Source organism: Lolium perenne, chromosome 2 (genome assembly GCF_019359855.2).
Source record: "Lolium perenne isolate Kyuss_39 chromosome 2, Kyuss_2.0, whole genome shotgun sequence".
Classification (NCBI taxonomy): Eukaryota; Viridiplantae; Streptophyta; class Magnoliopsida; order Poales; family Poaceae; genus Lolium; species Lolium perenne.
The window spans coordinates 14,219,412-14,246,211 of NC_067245.2; positions in this window are offsets into that span (position 1 = coordinate 14,219,412).

A 26,800-nucleotide genomic window follows, 5' to 3' on the forward strand; every position below is an offset into this window, starting at 1 on the left:
AGTTCAATCCCTTCAGCCGGCTCGACGCACCGCTGGAACACCCCACTTACGTTGCGTTTGTACAGCTGGTGGTTGATGATTGTATAGGCCTTGGCCCTTCTCTCAATCTGCCTGGCCTGGACTCTATCATCAGGCAGCACACCATCGGTGAGGTAGGAGAGGAATTCTTGTGCCCATGAAGGTACGCATCTTATCTCGAATACGCTGACCAACAGGGCCTCCGGCGGGTTCGGCTTGCTAGCCCCCGAGTTTGGCGATGAAGCCCCCGGGTTGGACTGAGAAGTCCCCGGGTTCGGCATGGTAGCCGGCGGGTTCGGCTTGTTAGCCCCCGACTTGGGCGATGAAGGCCCCGGGTTTGGCTGAGCAGCCCCCGGGTCAGCCGGCACGAATATTGAATCCGAGTCCGGTGACGGTATGATGGACGGCTTCTTGAGAACCGCCAAGGCGATGCCCGGCGGAATGGCTTGCCGGGTTGAGCCAATCTTGGACAAGGCGTCAGCCGCCTCGTTGTTTGCTCGTGGCACATGGTGGAATTCGCAGCCGTCGAAGAAGCCGGATAGCTGCTGGACATGGAAGCGGTATGAGGCCATGTTGGCGTCCTTCGCGTCCCAGTCGCCAGATGCTTGTTGTATGACCAAGTCGGAGTCGCCGAAGCAGAGTATGCGACGCACGCCAATCTCCTTGGCCAGCTTCAGCCCATGAATGAGCTCTTCATACTCCGCCACATTGTTTGATGCGGCGAAGTGGATCTGCAGGACGTAGTCCAGCCGGTCTCCCTTGGGAGAGGTGATGACGATGCCGGCTCCCAAGCCGTTGCGCATCTTCGAGCCGTCAAAGTGCATCTTCCAATGTGTGGAATTCGGCACAGGCGGTACCGCATCTCAGCCTGGGCCGACGAAGAAGTCCGCGAGGATCTGCGACTTGATGGCTGTGCGTGGCTCGTAGAGGATGGTGTGGGCGGCTAGCTCCAGAGCCCACTTGGCAACCCGGCCGTTGGCGTCTTTGCTGCCAATGATTTCCGCCAAGGGCGCTGTGGCAACCACCTTGATGGGGTGCTCTTGGAAGTAGTGCTTGAGCTTCTTGGGCGCCATGTAGACGCCGTAGGTGACCTTCTGGTAGTGGGGGTAGTTTTGCTTCGACTGGGAAAGCACTTCGCTGAGGTAGTAGACTGGGCGCTGGACCAGCTGCTCCCTGCCGGCTTCTTTGCGCTCCACCACCAGGACAACGCTAACCACTCGATTGGTGGCTGCGATGTACAACAGCATCGGCTCCATTGAAGCCGGCGTTGCAAGGATTGGCGCGGTTGAGAGCACGCGCTTCAAGTCACGGAATGCTTCATCCGCCTGCGGTGACCAGACGAACTTGTCCACCTTCTTCATCAATTGGTACATGGGTAGTGCCTTCTCCCCCAGCCGGCTGACGAAGCGGCTCAAGGAGGCCAGGCAGCCAGCGAACTTCTGGACGTCCTTGAGGCACTGCGGCAGTTCCATCTTCTCTAGGGCACTGATCTTCTCCGGGTTGGCTTCGATCCCTCGCTGAGAGACGAGGTAGCCAAGGAGCTGGCCAGACGGCACGCCGAATGTGCACTTGGCCGGGTTGAGCTTCATCCGGAATCTTCGCAGATTGGTGAAGGTTTCTCTCAGGTCATCAAGGAGGGTAGTCGTCTCCTTGGTCTTTACAACGACATCATCCACATATGCGTGAACGTTTCTGCCGATTTGATCCTGCAAGCATTTTTGCATGCATCTTTGATAGGTGGCGCCTGCATTTTTCAAGCCGAACGGCATAGTCGTGTAGCAGTAAGCCCCGTACGGGGTAATGAACGAAGTCTTTATTTGATCATCCGGATTCAAAGGAATCTGGTGGTAGCCTGAATAGGCATCTAGAAAAGACAACAGTTCACAGCCGGCAGTCGAGTCTATGACTTGATCTATGCGCGGCAGGGGGAAGGGATCCTTCGGGCACGCCTTGTTCAGGCTGGTGTAGTCGATACACATGCGCCAGGAGCCGTTCTTCTTTAAAACCAGGACCGGGTTCGCCAACCAGTCCGGGTGTAGCACTTCCATGATGAAGCCGGCTGCCAGCAGCCGGGCGATTTCTTCACCGATGGCCTTCCTTCTTTCCTCGGCGAAGCGCCTGAGAGGCTGCTTCACCGGCTTGGCTTCAGGCCGGACGTGGAGGTGGTGCTCAGCCAACTCCCTCGGCACACCCGGCATGTCTCTTGGAGTCCATGCGAAGATGTCCCGATTCTCACGGAGGAAGCTGGTGAGCTCGCTTTCCTATTTCCCGCTCAAGCCGGCACCGATGGTGACGTACTTGTCCGGCTGCGCCGGGTCCAGCAGGATCTTCTTGGTGTTGTCGGCCGGCTGGAAGTGAGTCGTCCCAGCCGGGTTGCCCGCAGCCGGCATGTCTGTCTGCGCGGCCTTGGCGAGGGCTACGGCGTCGTGGATGAGCTGCTTCTCGGTGGCGATGACCAGCGTTTGGGCCATCTTGGAGCTCTGCGTGGCGCAGTCCATGGAGCGACGATAGTCGCCGGCTATGGTGATGACCCCCTTGGGGCCAGGCAGCTTCATCTTCAGGTACCCATAGTGGGGCACCGCCATGAACTTGGTCAGGGCCGGCCTGCCTAGGAGCGCGTGGTAGGGACTCACGAGGTCCACCACCTCGAACTCGATCTTCTCGGTGCGGAAGTGATCCGGCTTCCCGAACATCACCTCCAGCGTGATCCGGCCAATCGGCTGGCAGCAGTGGCCCGGCACGATGCCATGGAAGATGGTGGGGGTGGGGCGCAGCTCGGCTTCCTGGATGCCTAGCTTGCGGGCGGTGTCGCGGTAGAGGATGTTGATGCTGCTGCCGCCGTCGATGAGGACGCGCGAAAAACACACGCTGCGCTGAGTCGTGCCAATGGTGGGGTCGAGGACCATGGCGTAGCTGCCCGGCTTCGGCAGGACAGCCGGTGTGTCGCGGCGATCAAAGGTGATGGCCTGCTCTGACCAGTTTAGGTACTGGGGGACCGGCGGTATGACCGCGTTGACCTCGAGGGAACGGCTCTGCTGGCTCGTCTTGTCCTCGGACTCGGAGGTGAAGATGATGTAGGTAGCATCTTCGGCCAGATATCGGCCATGGTGCACTTGGTTAGCCTCGTGGTGCTCGAGGTTGGCGTTCTCCGCGCCGGCTGCGCCACCCGGCCCGCCGGCTGGAGGGGGCGGGGGTGGAGGCGGGAGAGGTTCACCGCTTGTCAGCCGCTTCATGAAGTGGCAGTCGCGGGTGGTGTGGTTGGAGGGGTTCTTGCCGCTGTGGTACTTGCACGGCGAGTCGAGCATCTGCTCGAAGGTGTACTTCGGCTTCCACTGCCGGTCTTGCTTCTGGCGGCGGCTGCCGCCTGCCGCGTTGTCTGCCACGGCGGCTACGTGGGCGGAGCCGTACCGGCGGTCCGGCTGGTCGCTGTGATGCTTGCCGCGGTAGTTGTCCCGCCGGCTGCCATGAGAGGCGCCATCTGCCGGCTTGTGCTCAGCCGACTTGTGGTGGTCCCGCCTGGAGGGAGCCGGCGCTGGGTCAGCCGTCGCCTTGCCGGCTTCTTCAGCCAGCGCGTACTTGTCGGCAATGGCCATGAGGGCGGCCATGGACTTGGGCTCGCTGCGACGCAGCTTGTGCCACAGCATGGTGTTGGGCCGGCAGCCGCCCATGAAGAAGCTGATGGCCTGGATCTCGTGCACGCCCTCGCAGGAGTTGCGCATTTCGCACCAGCGCGTCAGGTACGCGCGATCCGTCTCGTCCGGGCCCTGCTTGCACATCTCGAGCTTTTGGGGGCGACCCGGCCGGCGATAGGTGCCGGTGAAGTTGCTGATGAAGGCCTCCTCGAAATCAAGCCAGCCGTTGATGCTGCCGACTGGCAAGTTGTTGAGCCAGGTGCGGGCGGAGCCGACCAGCATCAGGGGGGAGTAGCGCACCGCCCAGCGCTTGTTGCCTCTGGAGATGCCGACTGCGGTAGAGTAGTCCTGCAGCCAGTCCTCCGGCTTGGCGGTGCCGTCGTACTTGGGCGTGTCGCGGGGGAGCTGGAAGCCGTCGAGCATGGGCTCGTTGGCGATGCGGGGCCCGAAGCACTTGGGGCAAGCCGGCGCCTCCTCTTCCGCAATGCGGGATTCGACCAGCCGATCGAGGCGGTCTCTGGCGTCGACGGGCTCGATGCGGGGGCCCAGCCGGGAACGCGCCGGCTGTCGGGTGCCGGTTCGCTCTGGGGCCGGCCTGTGTTGGCGCCTTGGCGCCGCCAGCTCGGACTCATGCTCCTCGTTCCGGTTTGGTGGCGGGCGGCTGCGGCCGCTGTGGCCGCCGTCCAGCCGGCTTGTCCGGCTTGAACCTGCGCGGGTGTCGCGGGAGTCTCTGTGCCGCCTTGGTGCGGGCGAGGCGGACTCGGCCGTGTCTCTGTGGGGGTCCTTGCTGGTGCCTGCAGCAGCGCGGACGGGAGGGGCTTTCGAAGCACCATACCTGGGGTCCTTGGTCTGCTCAGCTGCAGCCCGGCACAGGTCAGCTACGCGCTGCGTCTGGCGGCGCAGCTCTTCTCCTTCGAGGAGGGCTAGCTCCTTCGAAGCCGCTTCGGCTGCGAGGATGTTCTTGTCGGGGGTGTTGTAGACGGGCAGCTCCGCGGACGGAGCCGGCACTTCCACGCCTTCACGGTCGATCTCAGCGCCTAAGAGGCCTCCGCGCTTGCGGATCATGCCGGCTCGGCTGGGGTTGTTGCCGCCCGGCGTGAAGCCGTGGGCGTGCTCGAACTCACGCTGGGTGATGGCCAGCTGGCGTTTGGCTGCCGCCAGCTCTTCGGCCTGCTGGAGGAGGAGCTGGCGATGTGCTTCCAGGTCCGCCTCGACGGTGGCGGCGTCGCCGCCTGCGGTGAGCGGGGAGCTCAACTTCGTCCGGACTTCGTCCAGCCGGGATGGAGGTGGAGGCGCCTTTGGGCCCGAGCCGGAGGCGTTGGGGTCGACGTTGCGCTCCAGGTTTGGGCCGCGGGTGCGCGGGTTCTTGGTGGGGAGCTCCTCGCCAGCCATCATGACTTGCACGACGGCGGGGCGGGCGGGAGCGCTGCTGCCGGCTCGCGGAGGAGGGCTTGCGCAGCGCAGCACCTGCCGCGGGTAGCGCGGCGGTGCGACGGTGGCGACGTAGACGTCGTGGCCGCCGAAGGAGATGACGCTGCCACCGGCTGGGAAGGGCCGGTCGGCGAAGCAGCCAGCATTGTCGCTGACGCAGTCGAGGGAGCCGAATCTCCAGATCAAGCCTGAAGCGACTCGCTCGCCGGTGGTGATGGTGAGGCCCGTCCGGATGAAGACACCGGCCGAGGATGCTGAAGGCCCCACGGTGGGCGCCAAATGTCGTGGTATCGTCACGGCATATGCCATAGGGTGGCTAATCGAAGGTGGTTCCTAAGAGATCTCACGGCGGTATCCGGATGCGGGTATGGGGACGAGCGACACGGCGACGTACCCAGGTTCGAGGCCCTCCAATGGAGGTAACACCTCTACTCCTGCTAGAGTGTATATGATGATCACATAATACAAGGTTGCTCCTTGAGCTGTGTCCGGCTGCTCCTGGGAGGCTAAGGAAGACTAGAGTCTCTCTCACAGGGCAGCGCTAGGGGTGGAAGTGAAGTGAGAATGATCGATCCCCTGCACGAGAGGGGGTAGTGCGGCTTATATAGGCACCGGCACTTTACATATAAGACCCTATAGTTTACTGGCCGGCTTGGCCGGCTCCGGCTTCCGCTCCTTCCCGAGGCAGTGACGTCAGGAGCCGTTGAGGCCTCATGGCCTGTCCCATCCGGCTGCCAAGGTCAGCGGTATGGAGAGGAGGTGTCCCTGTCGCCATCAGCCACTGTAGCCAGTACGGATCGACGTAGACCATGATGGCCTGTCCGGCGCGTGGCACTATTGCTCCACAGTGCCCCGCGCTTTACGGAAGATGAAGTCAGCGTGGACTTTAGGAACCCGGATCACCAACCCGGTTCCTTCTAGTGCAAGACTCGCCAGCCTCGAGTCGGTCTGAGGTACAAACCCCCAGTCGGATATGGCTTGTAGAAGCCGGCCCAGCCACAGCATTGGCGGCCGTAGCCAGGCCGACTAGGACCTAGAGCCAGCCGGCTTTCGGACCAGCCGGCCACGGCGCCAGCCGGCTGCTCCTCAGCCGGCCTTTGCCGCGAGCCGGCCAGTGGCCAGCCGGCTGCTCCGCGTCCATTGCCCTACCCGGGGTCTTCCCCCCGACAATCCGATGATATTGAATATATATATATATATATATATATATTGTATATTCCTCTTGAATTCTTTTCGGTTCTAATTTCAAATTTGTTTCAAATTGTACAATCATATGCATGTATGTAGTACCGTAGAATATGTGAAACTCCTTCAAAATTAAAATAAAGCACAAAAGAAATAAAACAATACAAATTAAAAAGAAAACAGGTTTAGGGGGGGGCTAAAACCCTAAACCTGCGGCGGCCTTTAGTCGCGGTTGGCCAGAAGAACCGCGACTAAAGGTCCTCCGCCCCGACGGTCACCTGGCGCCCACGTGGACGGGCCTTTAGTCGCGGTTCGTAAGCAACCACGACTAAAGGGGGGGCTTTAGTCGCGCTTATTTGATCGCGGTTGCGCAACCGCGACTAATGGCAGTTGCGAACCACGACCAAAGGCCCTTTTTCCACCAGTGACAACATCATCACAGATTCTTCAACTTAACTAACATGCGGGTCATTGGGTGCACGGCACATTTTTTTTGGACAGTTCTGGGCGTTCCTTCGGAGGATTTGATTTCCCAGCCCCGGGTGCCCGTGCTAGCACATGTCCTTTTGTTGTCGGGTAGCAAAACAATTCCGATATTCATTTAAAGAAGCTGCTCCCACACCGGCGCCCCCAAACAGGCGGTCCAGATAGATTTTGAAATTTAAATACAAATCTGCAACACGATATTCATACGTAGTTCGAACGAAATTTGTACAAATTTAACGCGAATTTAAACTAAAAACCATCTAGCGGCGCTAGGAGTCGAACGCGCTGAAGTTCAGGTCATCGTCGTCGTCGCTGGATGGCCCGAAGGACCAGCTGTCATCCTCGCCGGTCTCCTCCTCGTCGGCTTTCTCTTCCTTTGGCGCCGGCATCTCGGATGGTCCGGCGAGGTCAACGAAGTTGGCGCCGTGGTCCCTGGCGGACCACACCGTCGCCTGTCACGGGTCGATCACGATGTGACGGTAGTCCTCATCGACGGAGCGGCCGATGATGAAGCTCTGGGCGGGGAACTCCTCCTCGTCGTCGTCGCCACGGAGGGCCGCCTGCGCCTCGACCTCCTTCTCCCACCATTTCTTCTTCGCCGGCGGAAGTGGTGGCGAGGCGTCCTCCTCCTTGACGCGGGAGCGGCGGCCCGTCCCCGTCGTCCGACGAACCGGAGCAGAGGAGGCGCGCCGCGCCGCGCGGAGGCGCGGGCGCGCCCGAGCGCGTGCGCCCGATGGCGGACGATCCGATGCGGGAGGTTCCGGACACCGCGGTCCGTGCCGGCGCCCCCTGCGTGGTAGGCGTCGCCGCCATGGTCGCCGCCTGCTGGAAATAGATAGGCTCCCGTTGCCCGCGGAAGCGTGGACGGTAGCCGTACTCGTGGAGCGTGGCGTCGATGTCGCGGCAGTACCACCAGGCACGGCGGCCGACGGTGTTGAAGCGGCCGCCCGAGGGATTGTCCGTCCGCGCGAGCTCGATGGCGCGCTGGGTGCCGAAGCGCTGTTCCCAGGATGGGCTGTCGAGGGCATTCTCAGGGAGGCTCCTCTCCTTCGGCGTCATCTCGGACCGCAGTTGCCTGGCGAGGGCCCGCGTCTGTGGTCCTCGCGGCGGCGGTGGCGGCACGGCAAAGCCGCCGTTGGAGACGTGCCAGCCGTGCGGCAGCTTGTACTGCACTGGCACGGGGATGCGGTGCCAGTACAGCACGCGGCCTCGTCGTACAACAGCTGGGTCGAGCGGAGGATGCCGCCGCCGCTGCCGCCGGCCTGGTCGTGGTGCGCCATCGCGTTCGCGTGCGGGTGGTGGTTCTCGCGGGGGTTGAGGACGACGGCGGCGGGGAAAAGAGAGGAGTGCGCGCTGGTGTGGTTTTAAGGAAGGCGGTGGACGCGCATTGAAGGCGCGTGGGTAAGGTAGGTGGATGCCGCGTGGCCAGTCGCCGCCCTCGCCGTTTTGGTTTCCGTGCGGGAGGCCATTAACGCCAATGACCAACCTCCCCGCGTCATTTCCGATGCGAACCGCCGCGTCCCCTCGCATACAAGGTGCTCCCACCCGCAAAAACCGTCGTTCTGGGAGGCGTCGGCGCGCCCGATTCGCGCCCTTGGTGAAGGGGCCGGCACGGGGTTGCCGGCGATTCTATTGGGCTCCAAAATTGGTCGGCGCTGTTTGGAGCGCGCTGGTGTGAGCCTATTTTCACCCCCGGCCCCCAAATTGCTATCGGGGCCACCGGTGAAGATGCTCTTATACCCAATCTTTGCAACAACAAACATTACGAATGCACACGGCTCTGCTACAAAAAATGAAGAAGAGACTCAAAGTTATTCTCACTTAAGTGGGAAAATTTAAACATGTAGAACATGGTTGATACGTCTCCGATGTATCGATAATTTCTTGTGTTCCATGCCACATTATTGATGATATCTACATGTTTTATGCACACTTTATGCCATATTCGTGCATTTTCTGGAACTAACCTATTAACAAGATGCCGAAGTGCCAGTTGCTGTTTTCTGCTGTTTTTGGTTTCACAAATCCTAGTAAAGAAATATTCTCGGAATTGGACGAAATCAACGCCCAGGGTCCTATTTTGCCACGAAGCTTCCAGAAGACCGAAGAGGAGACGAAGTGGGGCCACGAGGTGGCCAGACTATAGGGCGGCGCGGCCCAAGCCCTGGCCGCGCCGACCTATAGTGTGGGCCCCTCGTGTGGCCCCCTGACCTGCCCTTCCGCCTACAAATAGCCTCCGTCGCGAAACCCCCAGTACCGAGAGCCACGATACGGAAAACCTTCCAGAGACGCCACCGCCGCCAATCCCATCTCGGGGGATTCAGGAGATCGCCTCCGGCACCCTGCCGGAGAGGGGAATCATCTCCCGGAGGACTCTACGCCGCCATGGTCGCCTCCGGAGTGATGAGTGAGTAGTCTACCCCTGGACTATGGGTCCATAGCAGTAGCTAGATGGTTGTCTTCTCCCCATTGTGCTTAATTGTCGGGTCTTGTGAGCTGCCGAACATGATCAAGATCATCTATCTGTAATTCTATATGTTGTGTTTGTTGGGATCCGATGAATAGAGAATACTTGTTATGTTGATTATCAATTTATATCTATGTGTTGTTTATGATCTTGCATGCTCTCCGTTACTAGTAGATGCTCTGGCCAAGTAGATGCTTGTAACTCCAAGAGGGAGTATTTATGCTCGATAGTGGGTTCATGTCTCCGTGAATCTGGGGAAGTGACAGAAATCTCTAAGATTATGGATGTGTTGTTGCCACTAGGGATAAAACATTGGTGCTATGTTCGAGGATGTAGTTACTGATTACATTACGCGCAATACTTAATGCAATTGTCTGTTGTTAGCAACTTAATACTGGAGGGGGTTCGGATGATAACCTGAAGGTGGACTTTTTAGGCATAGATGCATGCTGGATAGCGGTCTATGTACTTTGTCGTAATGCCCAATTAAATCTCACAGTACTCATCATAATATGTATGTGCATGGTCATGCCCTCTCTATTTGTCAATTGCCCAACTGTAATTTGTTCACCCAACATGCTGTTTATCTTATGGGAGAGACACCTCTAGTGAACTGTGGACCCCGGTCCAATTCTCTATACTGAAATACAATCTACTGCAATACTTGTTTTACTGTTTTCTGCAAACAATCATCTTCCACACAATACGGTTAATCCTTTGTTACAGCAAGCCGGTGAGATTGACAACCTCACTGTTTCGTTGGGGCAAAGTACTTTGGTTGTGTTGTGCAGGTTCCACGTTGGCGCCGGAATCTCTGGTGTTGCGCCGCACTACATCCCGCCGCCATCAACCTTCAACATGCTTCTTGACTCCTACTGGTTCGATTAAACCTTGGTTTCTTACTGAGGGAAACTTGCTGCTGTGCGCATCACACCTTCCTCTTGGGGTTCCCAACGGACGTGTCAACTACACGCATCAAGCAAATTTCTGGCGCCGTTGCCGGGGAGATCAAGACACGCTGAAGGGGAATCTCCACTTCCCAATCTCTTTACTTTGTTTTTGTCTTGCTTAGTTTTATTTACTACTTTGTTTGCTGCACTAAATCAAATATAAAAAAATTAGTTGCTAGTTTTACTTTATTTGCTATCTTGCTTGCTATATCAAAAACACAAAAAAATTAGTTACTTGCATTTACTTTATCTAGTTTGCTTTATTTACTACTGCTAAAATGGCCACCCCTGAAAATACTAAGTTGTGTGACTTCACAAACACAAATAATAATGATTTCTTATGCACACCTATTGCTCCACCTGCTACTACAGCAGAATTCTTTGAAATTAAACCTGCTTTACTGAATCTTGTTATGCGAGAGCAATTTTCTAGTGTTAGTTCTGATGATGCTGCTGCCCATCTTAATAATTTTGTTGAACTATGTGAAATGCAAAAGTATAAGGATGTAGATGGTGATATTATTAAATTAAAATTGTTCCCTTTCTCATTAAGAGGAAGAGCTAAAGATTGGTTGCTATCTCTGCCTAAGAATAGTATTGATTCCTGGACTAAATGCAAGGATGCTTTTATTGGTAGATATTATCCCCCTGCTAAAATTATATCTTTGAGGAGTAGCATAATGAATTTTAAACAATTAGATACTGAACATGTTGCTCAAGCTTGGGAAAGAATGAAATCTTTGGTTAAAAATTGCCCAACACATGGACTGACTACTTGGATGATCATCCAAACCTTCTATGCAGGACTAAATTTTTCTTCGCGGAATTTATTGGATTCAGCTGCTGGAGGTACCTTTATGTCCATCACTCTTGGTGAAGCAACAAAGCTTCTTGATAATATGATGATCAATTACTCTGAATGGCACACGGAAAGAGCTCCACAAGGTAAGAAGGTAAATTCTGTCGAAGAAACCTCTTCCTTGAGTGATAAGATTGATGCTATTATGTCTATGCTTGTGAATGATAGGACAAATGTTGATCCTAATAATGTTCCGTTAGCTTCATTGGTTGCACAAGAAGAACATGTTGATGTGAACTTCATTAAAAATAATAATTTCAACAACAATGCTTACCGGAACAATTCTAGTAACAACTATAGGCCATATCCTTATAATAATGGCAACAGCTATGGTAATTCTTATGGGAATTCTTACAACAATAATAGGAATTCACCCCCTGGACTTGAAGCCATGCTTAAAGAATTTATTAGTACACAAACTGCTTTTAACAAATCTGTTGAAGAAAAGCTTGGGAAAATTGATATACTTGCTTCTAAAGTCGATAGTCTTGCTGCTGATGTTGATCTTTTGAAATCGAAAGTTATGCCTAATAGGGATATTGAAAATAAAATTGTTACTACAGCAAATGCCATCCAAGTTAGAATTAATGAGAATATAAGATTGATGGCCAAATTGCGTGCTAGGTGGGATAGAGAAGAAAATGAAAAACTAGCTAAAGAGAAGAATGTAGCTAAAGTTTGGACTATTACCACCACAAGTAATGTTGATTCTTCACATGTTGCTGCACCTCCTACTATTAATGGTAAAATAATTGGTGTTGGCAATGTTTCTACTCCTAGTGCAAAGCGTACAAAATTGCCTGAAATTGCTAAAACTGCTGAAATTGCTTGTGATAAAACTGCTGAAATTTTTTCCAACCTTGGGGATGATGATCCCATTGCTGTAGCTCATAATGATTTAGATTTTGATGATTGCCACATCTCTGAAGTTATAAAGTTCTTGCAAAAACTTGCTAAAAGTCCTAATGCTAGTGCTATAAATTTGGCTTTCACGCAACATATTACAAATGCTCTCATAAAAGCTAGAGAAGAGAAACTAGAGCGCGAAGCCTCTATTCCTAGAAAGCTAGAGGATGGTTGGGAGCCCGTTATTAAGATGAAGGTTAAAGATTTTGATTGTAATGCTTTATGTGATCTTGGTGCAAGTATTTCCGTTATGCCTAAGAAAATCTATAATATGCTTGACTTGCCACCGCTGAAAAATTGTTATTTGGATGTTAATCTTGCTGATCATTCTACAAAGAAACCTTTGGGGAAAGTTGACAATGTTCACATTACCGTTAACAATAACCTTGTCCCCGTTGATTTTGTTGTCTTGGATATTGAATGCAATGCATCTTGTCCCATTATATTGGGAAGACCTTTTCTTCGAACTGTTGGTGCTATCATTGATATGAAGGAAGATAATATAAAATATCAATTTCCTCTCAAGAAAGGTATGGAACACTTCCCTAGAAAGAGAATGAAGTTACCTTCTGATTCTATTATTAGAACAAATTATGATGTTGACACTTCGTCTCTTGATAATACTTGATACACACTTTCTGCGCCTAGCTGAAAGGCGTTAAAGAAAAGCGCTTATGGGAGACAACCCATGGTTTTTACTACAGTACTTTGTTTTTATTTTGAGTCTTGGAAGTTGTTTACTACTGTAGCAACCTCTCCTTATCTTAATTTAGTGTTTTGTTGTGCCAAGTAAAGTCGTTGATAGTAAAGTTCATACTAGATTTGGATTACTACGCAGAAACAGATTTCTTTGCTGTCACGAATCTGGGCTGTTTTCTCTGTAGGTAACTCAGAAAATTATGCCAATTTACGTGAGTGATCCTCAGATATGTACGCAACTTTCATTCAATTTGAGCATTTTCATTTGAGTAAGTCTGGTGCCTCGATAAAATTCGTCAATACGAACTGTTCTGTTTTGACAGATTCTGCCTTTTATTTCGCATTGCCAGTTTTGTTATGTTCGATGGATATTTCGATTCCATTGACTTTCAGTAGCTTTGTGCAATGTCCAGAAGTGTTAAGAATGATTATGTCACCTCTGAACATGTATATTTTGATTGTGCACTAACCCTCTAATGAGTTGTTCTAAGTTTGGTGTGGAGAAAGTTTTCAAGGATCAAGAGAGGAGTATGATGCAACATGATCAAGGAGAGTGAAAGCTCTAAGCTTGGGGATGCCCCGGTGGTTCACCCCTGCATATATCAAGAAGACTCAAGCGTCTAAGCTTGGGGATGCCCAAGGCATCCCCTTCTTCATCGACAACATTATCAGGTTCCTCCCCTGAAACTATATTTTTATTCCATCACATCTTATGTACTTTGCTTGGAGCGTCAGTTTGTTTTTGTTTTTGTTTTGTTTGAATAAAATGGATCCTAGCATTCACTTTGTGGGAGAGAGACACGCTCCGCTGTAGCATATGGACAAGTATGTCCTTAGGCTCTACTCATAATATTCATGGCGAAGTTTCTTCTTCGTTAAATTGTTATATGGTTGGAATTGGAAAATGATACATGTAGTAATTTGCTATAATGTCTTGGATAATGTGATACTTGGCAATTGTTGTGCTCATGATTAAGCTCTTGCATCATATATTTTGCACCCATTAATGAAGAAATACATAGAGCATGCTAAAATTTGGTTTGCATATTTGGTCTCTCTAAAGTCTAGATAATATCTAGTATTGAGTTTCTTACTGAGGGAAACTTGCCGCTGTGCGCATCACACCTTCCTCTTGGGGTTCCCAACGGACGTGTCAACTACACGCATCAATGGTCCCTTGTGGACTAAAGATTTTGGTGGATCAGTTTCACTATGGACATGCAACCTTTTCTTTTCCAAATAGTATATTTACTTGTTTGAGCTATTTGTGTTTGGCATGTTCCTCTGGGTGGACTTTTTTTATAAGGGAGCATCGCCCCAGCCTCTGCATCAATAGATGTACACGGTTTGTTTTATTCACCAAAAGTACGAGTTCAACACAATTAAACCATTACAATCAATCAAAAGGTAAAGTCGATACTAGTATCAAACAAAAGAAAACACGGCCTATAGAAAAGCTATCCATTTGCTATTCTATTAAGATGCCGCCACCTAGTAGCCTGGAAAAAGAAGTCCTGAGCAACCGCTAGAATCCGGTTGCACCCAGTAACCATATCCTCCCGCAACTCCAGCGGAAGAAGGAAAGCCCATTGTTCAATTCAATGAGCAGCCCGTCGGATAACCTGCAAAAAATTAGTACCAAATATAATATCATTGTGGCTTATCCATATTGACCAACAAATCGCAGAAAGACCAATGCGAATCTTCTGCTTATCAGTCTTTGGTACTCCATTCAGCCATTTACCGAACATATTAGTAACATTGGATGGTGGAGGAATGTTATAAGAGAGGTAAATCAACGCCAAATTAATTTTACGAATGGATAGCCAATGAACAAATGGTTAACGGTCTCTGTAGAATCACGAAAACAACATTGTTGACACCCATTCCACTTCCGTTTAGCTAGATTGTCCTTAGTAAGAACCATTTTATTACTAAGAAACCACATAAATATCTTAATTTTTAGAGGTATCTTTAATTTCCATAAATATTTTCAGAGAAATACAGTATGCCCATTCATTAAGTTAATATTTTCTGGGTGGACGTGTGTTGTTAGCCCAACAATTTAAATATGTAAGCACCATTTACTGAGGGTCGCATCAAGCGGCTAAGCCGCCTCTTTGAGAGATACATGAGAAAGACATCCTTGGTGGTTGCGTGAGAGTGAGCAAGCAAGCCAGAACGTGTGGTTGGTAGTCGCAGAAGGTGTGATAACACACTATAACACCACAACCAATTGAGGAAGGAGGAAGAAGTGGTGATATATGTCTAGATTTCAGCTATATTCAAGCAGGTGCTTGGAGGATTAAATGTGTTTGGATTGACTCCAAACTTGGTGTGCTTGTTTGTTATCTTGTTCGATATTTGAGTTAGTGGAGAATCAGACAAGAGAGCGGTTTTTTCAGTTCAGACTGGTGCAGTTTAAACATACAAAAGTTTTGGTAGGCGAACAATTTGGACTAAGAACGGTGTCCGATTGAGCCGATCTTTGGTCAGTATCCTGGGCACACATATGTATGCTTTCCTATCAAGTTTCATGAATTTGTACATGTGGTTTAAAAGCAGTTTGCTAATTATCAAAGGGGTATAATCACGCCTCTTTTATTTGTGTGGTGTTGGTGTTGTTGCCGGAGGGAAACGGGCTAAAGTGTGTTCTAATATCTAGATTTTCTAGATAATACTATATAACAAGGTTGCTCATCATGAAACCATTGGTTTCCCCTCCTCGCATTGAGAAGATTTAACATGTAAATCCTTGTGTCACTTGTGCATGTTATGTTGTTTATATTTCAGTGGCATATCTATTGGTTGAAGGTATCCTTGAAGGTTTTTCACATAGTAAAGTTTTCTAATATATCTTCCCCAACAAAGTGGTATCAACGTCGAGGTTCAGATTGTACTTTTTTATGAGCATAGTTTATTTTGGACTAAATGCAGCTTACCTGTGTGAATGATGGAAGTGAGCACCAATAGAATGATAACATTTAATGTTATAAATTATCAACCTGGGAAGAGAAAGATGGAATATCTTTTGTATGTGAAGGAATGTTGGAAGTGGTTGCTCTCCACTTAGATAGTTGATGACATGAAGGAAGATCAGTGGGAGGTACTTCATCTACAAGTTTGTGGGTTGATTTGATAGTGGTTCAGTGACAATGTTTTGAACCATATCATTGATGAGACACATGCATGCACCTTCTGAAAGCAATTGCATGATTTGTATGTTCCCAAAGAAGCTACCAACAATATGTTTTTTTTATCAAGAAAGTGATGCGCATGGGTTAAAAGGAGGGACTCAAGATGCAAATCATGTGAATGGGAATCACATAAGAAAATGAAATAAGAGCCTTGTTGCTATTTGGCTCATTACCAGATACTTAGAAGACCTTTAAGGTCATTTTGTGATAGTTATGACCTAATGGCTTGGAAACTTGTGATGACTCATGACGGTTGATGGCATCACCAAATATTGCTTGATGAAAAAACTCCGTGTGTACCAATTCGTTGGGACTCCAAATGCAAAGGTGTTGTAGCAAGCGTCTTTTTCCCACATGGGTGACTCAAGGGTTTATATCGAACTCTCGGGGAATTGGCTTAGAAGCTAAATTCTTCCTTCTCCTCTTCTAGAAACCTGCAAAATAAAGTTATTGCCATGTGTCCCAACTCTACCGTGTGGTTTTCAAGCATAAGGTTTCGTATTAGTAATAGGAAATACAAGTATAAAATAAATTAAAGTAAAGTAAAGTAAACTAGATGAAATCAAATAAAGGCTAGTGGTATTTGGGTTTTGTGTGTGTGTATGTAGAGATAGTATTTTTGATATTTTGGATTAAATAACAGTAGAAAATGTGAAGCAACGTAAAAGTGTTGAAAAGGTGTTCCTAGTGATTTAAAATGGTCTGGGGTTTATGGGTTCACTTGTCTACTCTCTTTTTAAGTTGTAGTGGACACTAACAATTCATCAATGGCATAATATTGGTGGAACTTCAATATGTGTTTGATAAGAATATATATGGGCATTACGTCCTAACACAGAGTTGTGGACACTACAAATTCATCAATGGTATAATATTGGTGGAACTTCAATATGTGTTTGATAAGAATATATATGTGCATTACGTCCTAACACAGAGTTGATGCAACACATCTCTCTTATACTCCTCAAAAAGGGTAAACTTTAATTTTTTTTGAATTAAGAATCAATAGAGTATAGCCTTAAATAATATGACATAATGTTTGAATATCAAGTATGCTACCTTGAACAAAAAAAATTATCACAATGTCGCATGATAAACATAGCACATGTATTCACTTTATCCCTAGTGAGGCAACAAAAGAAAGGTAAATACCATAGTAGATCATGAATTTGTCGTCACTTTTTAATCAACGCCACCATGCTACTCCATCTAATACACACTTCTCCCCACACATGTTCTTGCATACATGTTTGATCAGAACAAACACTTAAGAACGGGGTACATGATATGCATCTACAATACATCTTACACTAAATAGATTCCAATATCATATATCAATATCATAGAATAAAGATCCACCACATAGGAATTACATATATGACTATAATCATGTTGGTCATCTCATAGGGTACTACAATATATGAAGAACAAGAGATAGATAGATCAAGCTACTGCCACAAACCCATAGTTCAGAGGTGGACTACTCCCTCTTCATCATGGTGATGATGGTGGAGACATTGGAGAAGGTGGAGATCCCTCCGGCGGCTGTTCCGGCGGAGTTTCCCCCTCTAATATTCGATGGTCCTGGCTCTGTTTTGGTGTTTCTCTGTTTCCGCCGCCCTCTCCACGAGGAAGTCTCAGGAAGTCCTATATATAGGCTTTTTTTAGGTCAAACGAAGTCCGTGGGTGAAAGAATCAAGCGAACCGGATGGCTGAGGATGAAAAGAGGGGGGGTCGGGCGCCCTCCCTATATCGGTGCGCCACATGCTCTCTTTGGGCCCTCCTGGTCCATATCGTGAGGTCCAAGCACTCCAGATGCTTCTCTTGATGAAATATTCGCATCCCCGAAATCATAGCTCAATTTGACTTCGTTAAGGTCCCTGAAAGTCAAAAATACATAAAACATGATTTTCCTATCCTGCGGAGTTATAACCCAAACAAAGGGGATCATTGGTAAATCATAAAAATCAATATAAACATGGATATAACATCATATATGTTGCAAATATGTGGTAATACGTGTCAAGAAACTACAAAGTTCGTGCATGCATTTTACAAGCATCAACATCCCCAAGATTAACCCATGCTCGTCCTCAAGCATAAAGGTGATAAAACTAACATGGACTGTGGAGTGTGATTCTTTGCTTCTTTTTATTATCACATAAAATGTTCACAAGGTTCAATCCTTAAAGAATAATAATACGCAAGAGTGAGCTATAAAGTGATATCTTTTACAATCTACAAATTAACATGTTTAACAATAAGTGGTCTTGTGCTCAAACAAATGAAAAGTATTATAGACCATAAAGCATGCTTGGATGAACCTATATAATTTATGTAAGACTCGTTTTCTTTTCTTTCTTTTTCTTGTATACTCTTATTTTGATTCTTTTGACTCTTGAATAACAGAAAGTAAGTAGGGAATATATGTGTTAGACCTCCAATAAAGTAAAAGATATTTGAGAGCATAAAAGAAAGTTTTGAGTATGTAGTTGATGTCAACGGTACTCATAAGGATGGGGGTTCGAGCATCTCTTTTTTTACTTTGTTTTAGAGATCATGTGGGTTATGTACTTGGCATCTTACAAGTTGGATGTGTCCTGCCCCTTGGCACATGAAACCACACCTCATGCTACTTTTGTTTGGTTTTACCGCAGACCTTCTTCATATGCATATCGTTTCAACCAAGTATCACAAAGGAGTATCTCCATGCCTCCTGTACGAAGTGCCCAAGGAAATTGGATAATCTCAACTTTTTTGGGGGACATCCATACCGGAAAGACAGGATAACAGACAAATGGACATCCTCTTATAATGTACGTTTTATTTTCCTTTTGTTGAAAGGAGATTGACGATACCATTGCTTCAAACTTTCACCATGATTATTTTGCATGCCTTCCATTAGAGGTCCAATGTTTTTCTCACAATCATATGCATACTGCAGGCTTTTGCATGATAGCCCCCATTCATTTGGCACACGATGATCACCCATAACCAAAAGCTTAAAAATGACAAAAAATTTAGTGCAATGTTGAAAGTTTTCCTCATGTAAGCATGGTTCTTACTTAACAACCTAGCTACTCATAATATGTCAAACACATAACTTTCCATGGTGGTATCACCCCATGCCTTACTTTCTCACGAGCTTAAAACTACACAAAAGAGATAAATTGAGGTATTTGGAGGCATAGTACACATATTATACTTGGAGTAGCAAGTGCCACATAGGTAGGTATGGTGGGCATTTGGTTTAAGGTGTTTGGAAACAAGTCTTAGCTTGTTTTGAGAATTTTTGAGCTAGCAAAAGATCTAGATGGATGCTATAGTGTCCATAGTGCCAATCATTTATTATTAGCAACGCTCCTTAATATTAAACATCCATGTATATGGTAAAAAGGTAGCACTAAATAAGGAACTAGCAAAATATCATTCATCAAAGTATTTGAAACTGGCAACACTAAGCATAACTTTGAATTTTAGCTTTATTTGCTTTCATTCCCTTTTATCTGTATGGCATACAACTTATTTTAATCATAGATCTCATTCATGGGATAGTTTTTTTTTCTGTAGCTCTTTCCTCAGAATGCAATAATATCTATCATGCTGGTCTCATTTATTTCCAAACAAAACTAGACACAATAACAAAGATGCTCCAAGTTTATGCGATCATTCTATGTTGCTCAAAAAACAAAGCTTAGAGGTTTGAAAACCGAGAGTTTGAATAGGTCCGGGGTTCCTTGGACATCCCCAAGCATTTGGTATTCACCATTATTGAATAGCTCTTGGTGTGGTGTTCCTCTATTCCCTGTCAAAAAAATTCAACACAAAAATTTCTCCCATTTCTTTTCTATAGGATCACATTAGTGGTACAAGAATATGATGATTGCCACAATATAATCCAAGGACAAAAGTTTCCTTGATATTCAAGCAAGTATATAGCGCCCTACACATTCCTAGCATATCGAAAGATTCATGGAAAATCATTCTAGGACCCAAAGTAATGGCTCAAACACTAATAGGCAGAATCTATCCAGATTTTTAGTTGCATCAAAAGAGGTTGAATTCGACCAATTTTACATGTCAGGAATTTTTGAAATTTTTTTGTGCTTATAAAGGATTAAAATTTGCAGCTTCAGATAATTTTTCGTGATTTTAGGAGTTAAGAAAGAGAGTAACACAATTACGCACTAAAAAGTAGCATGCAGAAATCAACAACTCCTCTTCTGTTTCACAACTTTAAGTCATCCAAATGGGTTAAACTTGGTACCTTATTTAATGTCCATAGAGATAAATAAAAATAAACTATCTTTCTACTGCAAGAGTTCATAGGAAAAATAAAAATAAAACAACTCGGGCGCTTTTCTTAGTCATATAGCTAGGCTTTACTTGCTTGTTTCAAGTGGCATGAAGATCATGTGCTAGCTTGTATGTTGGTGATATGCCCTTCTTCCTTGGAAAGTGTTCCATTCATTTCTTGTGTGTGAATTGAAACTTCACATTCCCTTCCTTTGAGTCAATGATTGCAGATGTAGTTCTCAAAAAAGGTCGTCCATGGATTATAGGACTAGAGGGTTTATTCCCCATGTCCATGATAACAAAATCAATAGGCCTAACAGTCATATTAACTGAACCATTATATCATATAATTTTCCTAAGGCTTGTGTGGTTGAGTAATTAGTAAGCAAAAGATTTATTGGGCAATTTTCCATAGTTTTGAGTTTTAGTAGATCATTTAATTCCATAGTTTCTAATACTGCCTTGCACAATCATCAATATGATGTGTGGGTCTGCACCCTGGTGGGGAATGGAATTTTCAGACCAAAGCTTGTTTATCAGCAACACTTTGCGAGCCTGGCAACTCATCCACCTTCCAGTTGGCTGTGGAAGAGCAGATGCACTTCCAAGCACAAATTCTTTGCCTGGCTCATCCTCCATGATAGAACAAACACCAAGGATATGCTCATCCAAAGGCATTGGAATGTCACAAATAATCATTCTTGTGTGTTGTGTCATGGAAACAATCTGGAGGACTGGAGGCATCTATTTTTCAACTGTTAGTTCAGTTCTAGGATCTGGAATTATCTCCAAATTCCCTAGAAACCTGGGGATACTAGTGTCTCCATCATAGCTACAAAAAAAGAGTTTCAAAGGACCATGTTTTATTGATATAATAATTTTGACCTATTGGTGTATCTGGAAGTAGAGGAATAACTAGATCTTCCAAGGAATTGGACCGACTTTCAGAGGTTGGAAGACAATGTTTTGTCATGAAGTCACCATGCTTAAGCATCGTGTGAAAGTTGAATCTGCAGCCAAATTAACAACCTAGCTTATTTCTCTACCATAAACTCTAGGATACTCCTTCTTTTATGTATATGTTGTATATAACACTGTTGTAACTTTATCTTGGTGTTTTTAATAAAGTGGCACTATGGGGGGCTCCACCATAGTAAAGGTTTCAAAAAAATATAGTTCTTTACATAGCACAAGATCTAAGATAGCATGTTGGGTCTCTTTGCCAATACTGGTTAATATCTTGGGGATCCAAACATCCCCAAGCTTAATTTGGTGGTATCATAGCTTCATTATTGTATGTTTCTATCTATTCTTTGATTGCATAGTTTGCTATGTAAGAGCCAAATCCTTCTTGACGAACATTAATAGATGGGTCATTAAAAACTTTTGTAAGATACTAATAAGTTCAGGCAAGCTACACTTATCAAGATCAAGTAGAGGCTCTTTTATTTCACTTAGCATTTTAACTTCATCTTTTGTGTAGCATTTGTCATCTTTGGTGACTCTTTGGTGGTGGATTCTTTTTGTTTCTTAATTTTTTTGTTTCCCAAGAACATGGATGATTCTTCTAGAATGATAACTTCTACTTTACCACATTTATTGGTTTTCTCGTTAATTTCCAAATCAAGATTTTTTTTATTTTGTCCAGGCTCCTATTGATGCCATCTTCAACCAACATTCCATCTCATAGGGCAAAGGCTTCATAAGGTTTGATGTTTAAAAAATAGGTTTCGGCTTATTTATGTAGGAAACGCATAGAATAATTATTCAGACCATAATAGAAACTACTTATAAGCATCCAATCTATTAACCCATGTTCCATATTATAGGACTTTTTTTAAACCTAATCCAAGCTTTTGTGAGAGTTTCATTTTCTTGTTGCTTAAAAATGAAATATATTCTTTTTCCGACGAAGGTTGCATTTTCCAATTTGTTCCAAAAACAAGGCTGTCATATTAAACCATGATTTTAAATCTCTTTTGGGTGCATTTTCATACCATAATTTAGAGGCTTATGTTAAGGAGTGTGGGAATAACTTTACTCTTAATATTTATGGGTCACAATCAGGAGTTTTTATTGTCTCACATAATCTATCAAAATTTATAACATGCCATTCTGCAGCCATTGAGTTGCCATTAGCAAACCTGGTGGAGTAGAGTGTGCTTATTACTTTTTGTTCAATATAGCATTCAAGATTCTTTGTACTACACATATGATTGCATCCTTTTGTTCCTAATTTTAACCTTTTGTTGTTCCTACTCATGATTGTAAGCAAAAGGTGGATTCTAATTTTTATGATTTTTTGAGTTTTCAAGAGAAACTAAAAATAAAGAATAAAAACAAGACAAAGAAAATTACTTTAAAAATCTAAAGGAGAAAGAAAAGATCACAGTGGTGCAACCTCCCCAAGCTCAGGTGTTTGCACAAAGTTGGTGAAGATGTTGATGTGATGTTCCTCTTGCAACTATGGTGCCAGAAGATGTTTTAGCAGTTGATATGGAGATTAACTACACTGAAACCAAAGTGATGTAGCTTATTGCAACTCCCCGACAACGGCGCCAGAAAATTGTACTTGATGACGGTTGATGGCGTCACCAAATATCGCTTGATGAATACAACTCTATGTGTACCAATATATTGGAACTCCAAGTGCAAACTGTTAAAGCAAGCGTCTTTTCTCTGCAAGGGTGACTCGATGGTTTATATCGATCTCTCGGGGAATTGGCTTAGAAGCCGAATTCTTCCTTCTCCTATTCTAGCAACTTGCAAAATAAATTTCTTGCCTTGTGTCTCCAACTCCACCATGTGGTTGTCAAGCACAAGGTTTCCTATTAGTAATAGGAAATACAAGGATAAAATAAAGTAAAGTAAAGTAAACAACTTAAGTAAACTAGATGAAAGCAAATAAAAGCTAGTGTTATTTGGGTTTTGTGTGCGTATGTAGAGATAGTAATTTTTTGTATTTTTGGTTAAATAATAGTAGAAAATGTAAATCAAGGTAAAAGTTTTGGAAATGTGTTACTAGTGATTTTCAATGGACCAGGGTTCATGGGTTCACTTGTCTACTATCTTTTTAAGTTTTAGTGGACACTAAGAATTCATCAGTGGTATAATATTGGTGAAACTTCAATATATGTTTGATAAGAATTCATAAGGGCATTACGACCTAACATAGAGATGATGCAACACATCTCTCTTATACTCCTCAAGAAACGGAAAAGTCCAAGCAATCTTTAATTATGAATCAGCAGAGTATAGCCTTAAGAAATATGACATAATATTTGAATATCAAATATGCTACCTTGAACATAAAAAGATTATCACAATGTCACATGATAAACATCGCACATGTATTCACTTTTTCCCTAGTGAGGCAACAAAATGAAGGTAAATACCATAGTAGATCATGAATTTGTTGTCAATATTCAATACCACCACCATGCTACTCCATCCAATACGCACTTCTCCCCACACGTACATGTTCTTGCATACATGTTGGATCAGAACATGCACTTAAGAACGAGACACATGATATGATATGTGATACGTCTCCGACGTATCGATAATTTCTTATGTTCCATGCCACATTATTGATGATATCTACATGTTATATGCATACTTTATGTCATATTTATGCATTTTTTGGAACTAACCTATTAACGAGATGCCGAAGAGCCAGTTGCTGTTTTCTGCTGTTTTTGGTTTCAGAAATCCTAGTAAGGAAATATTCTCGGAATTGGACGAAATCAACGCCCAGGGGCCTATTTTCACACAAAGCTTCCAGAAGACCGAAGAGTCAATGAAGTGGGGCCACGAGGCGGCCAGACCACAAGGCGGCGCGGCCCAGGTCTTGGCCGCTCGTGTGGCCCCCTGACCTGCCCTTCCGCCTACAAATAGCCTTCGTCGCGAAACCCCCAGTACCGAGAGCCACGATACGGAAAACCTTCCAGAGACGCCGCCGCCGCCAATCCCATCTCGGGGGATTCAGGAGATCGCCTCCGGCACCCTGCCGGAGAGGGGATTCATCTCCCGGGGGACTCTACACCGCCATGGTCGCCTCCGGAGTGATGAGTGAGTAGTTCACCCCTGGACTATGGGTCCATAGCAGTAGCTAGATGGTTGTCTTCTCCTCATTATGCTTCATTGTCAGATCTTGTGAGCTGCCGAACATGATCAAGATCATCTATCTGTAATGCTATATGTTGTGTTTGTTGGGATCCGATGAATAGAGAATACCATGTTATGTTGATTATCAATTTATACCTATGTGTTGTTTATGATCTTGCATGCTCTCCGTTACTAGTAGATGCTCTGGCCAAGTTGATGCTTGTAACTCCAAGAGGGAGTATTTATGCTCGATAGTGGGTTCATGTCTCCGTGAATCTGGGGGAGTGACAGAAACCCCTAAGGTTATGGATGTGCTGTTGCCACTAGGGATAAAACATTGATGCTATGTCCGAGGATGTAGTTATTGATTACATTACGCCCAATACTTCATGCAATTGTCTGTTGCTACCAACTTAATACTGGAAGGGGTTCGGATGATAACCTGAAGGTGGACTTTTTAGGCATAGATGCATGCTGGATAGCGGTCTATGTACTTTGTCGTAATGCCCAATTAAATCTCACTATACTCATCATAATATGTATGTGCATGGTCATGCCCTCTCTATTTGTCAATTGCCCAACTGTAATTTGTTCACCCAACATGCTATTTATCTTATGGGAGAGACACCTCTAGTGAACTGTGGACCCCGGTCCAATTCTTTATACTGAAATACAATCTACTGCAATACTCGTTCTACTGTTCTCTGCAAACAATCATCATCCACACTATACATCTAATCCTTTGTTACAGCAAGCCGGTGAGATTGACAACCTCACTGTTTCGTTGGGGCAAAGTACTTGGTTTGTGTTGTGCAGGTTCCACGTTGGCGCCGGAATCCCTGGTGTTGCGCCGCACTACTTCTCGCCGCCATCAACCTTCAACGTGCTTCTTGACTCCTACTGATTCGATAAACCTTGGTTTCTAACTGAGGGAAACTTACTGCTGTACGCATCACACCTTCCACTTGGGGTTCCCAACGGTCGCGTGCTGTACGCGTGTCAATATGCATCTATCAATGCATCTTACACATAATAGGTTCCATTCTCATATATCAATATAATATAATAAAGATCCACCATATATTTGGTTACCCATTTTGGCGGTGACTGGCATGTCAAAAAAGGTTGCTTAAGTGTGTGGCGTTGAATACAACAGAAATGGCGTTGAATACAACTAAAGTTGAGTTCATCGGAGTAATAGGTGCGAGTAAAGAGCTATTGTGGTAAAATGATTGGCTTCTGAGCTTGGTCTTAAGAAAGACAAATATGTGTTGTTTTGTGACAACTAGAGTGCTATCCACCTAAGTAACAATGAAAGTTTTTATTCAATGTCGAAGCGTATTGATTTACGCTATCATTAGTTTCGAGACATGCTAAATTCTAACAAATTGTAGATTGAGAATGTGCACACAAATAAAAATGTGTTGGTATTTTTACCCATGTGGTGAGACCCTCCATGATGTCGGGAGGGGGAGTTTGTTCGTCCATGCCTCTCTACATGGAGTTGTGTTGGCATGACAACATTAGCCCAAGAGTCCAACACTTATGAACCTTTGATCGAGGTTCACATTTAACGGTTGATCCGTCTCCTTGAGAGGCAAATAAGAAAACCCTAGCCATCCTTGGTGGTTGTGTGTGAGAGTGAACAAGCAAGCCAAAAAGTGGCTGCGACTGTAAGAGGGTGTCAGAACACACTAGGACACCACAACCAAGTGTGAAAAGAGGAAGAAGAAGAGAGGTGATTTTTGTCAAGATTTCTGAGATGTGACAGGGTTCTTTTCAAGCCGGTGATTGGAGGATCAAACATGTTTGGATTGGGTCTAAACTTGATTATCTTGCTCCTTACTCTGAGTAGTATGATTGGGTTAGCTGGTTTGAGATTTTGATAAGTAGATTTGATAGCGGCTTTGTATGTTGGACTAGTGCAGTTTCAACACATAGTTTTTGTAGGCAAATATTTTAGAGAGGTAAACACTTTCATATTGAGCTGATTTTTGGCTACTATGTTGGGAACATGTATATATGTTTGTCTACCATTATCGAAGGGAACAAAAACTATGATATATTTGTCATGTTGTAATTTTGCCTCTTGCCGTTGTGGTAGTGGTAGTGGTTGTTATTGTCAGTGGGCAACAAGCTAAAGTGTGCCGTACTCTCTAAATGTTCTGGAGAAGACTCTCTAATCAGGCGACTCATAGTGAAACCGTAGGTTCACACTTGTGATTTTATGTCCTCACATCAAGGAGGTTTGTCACATAAATTTGTATGCCACTTGTGCATGCTATTATGTTTATTGGAGCTCAATACCTTCTGGTTGAAGCTATCTTCAAAGGTTTTTCACAGAGGACAGTCAGGTAGTGTTTCTTCCAAAAAAAAAATCATGGTTTCGTAGACCACTTCTGAATTATTGCAATGGACAAATATTCGGGATATTTTTCTAAATACCAAATCTCCATGGATGGCATTGAGACCAGGATAAGTCGATTTCTTCTTCTGCTCCTTGCTTTCATTGTACTCTTGTGGCGTGTTCATGTATGTGTCCAACTCCAACACCCCCGAAATGACAA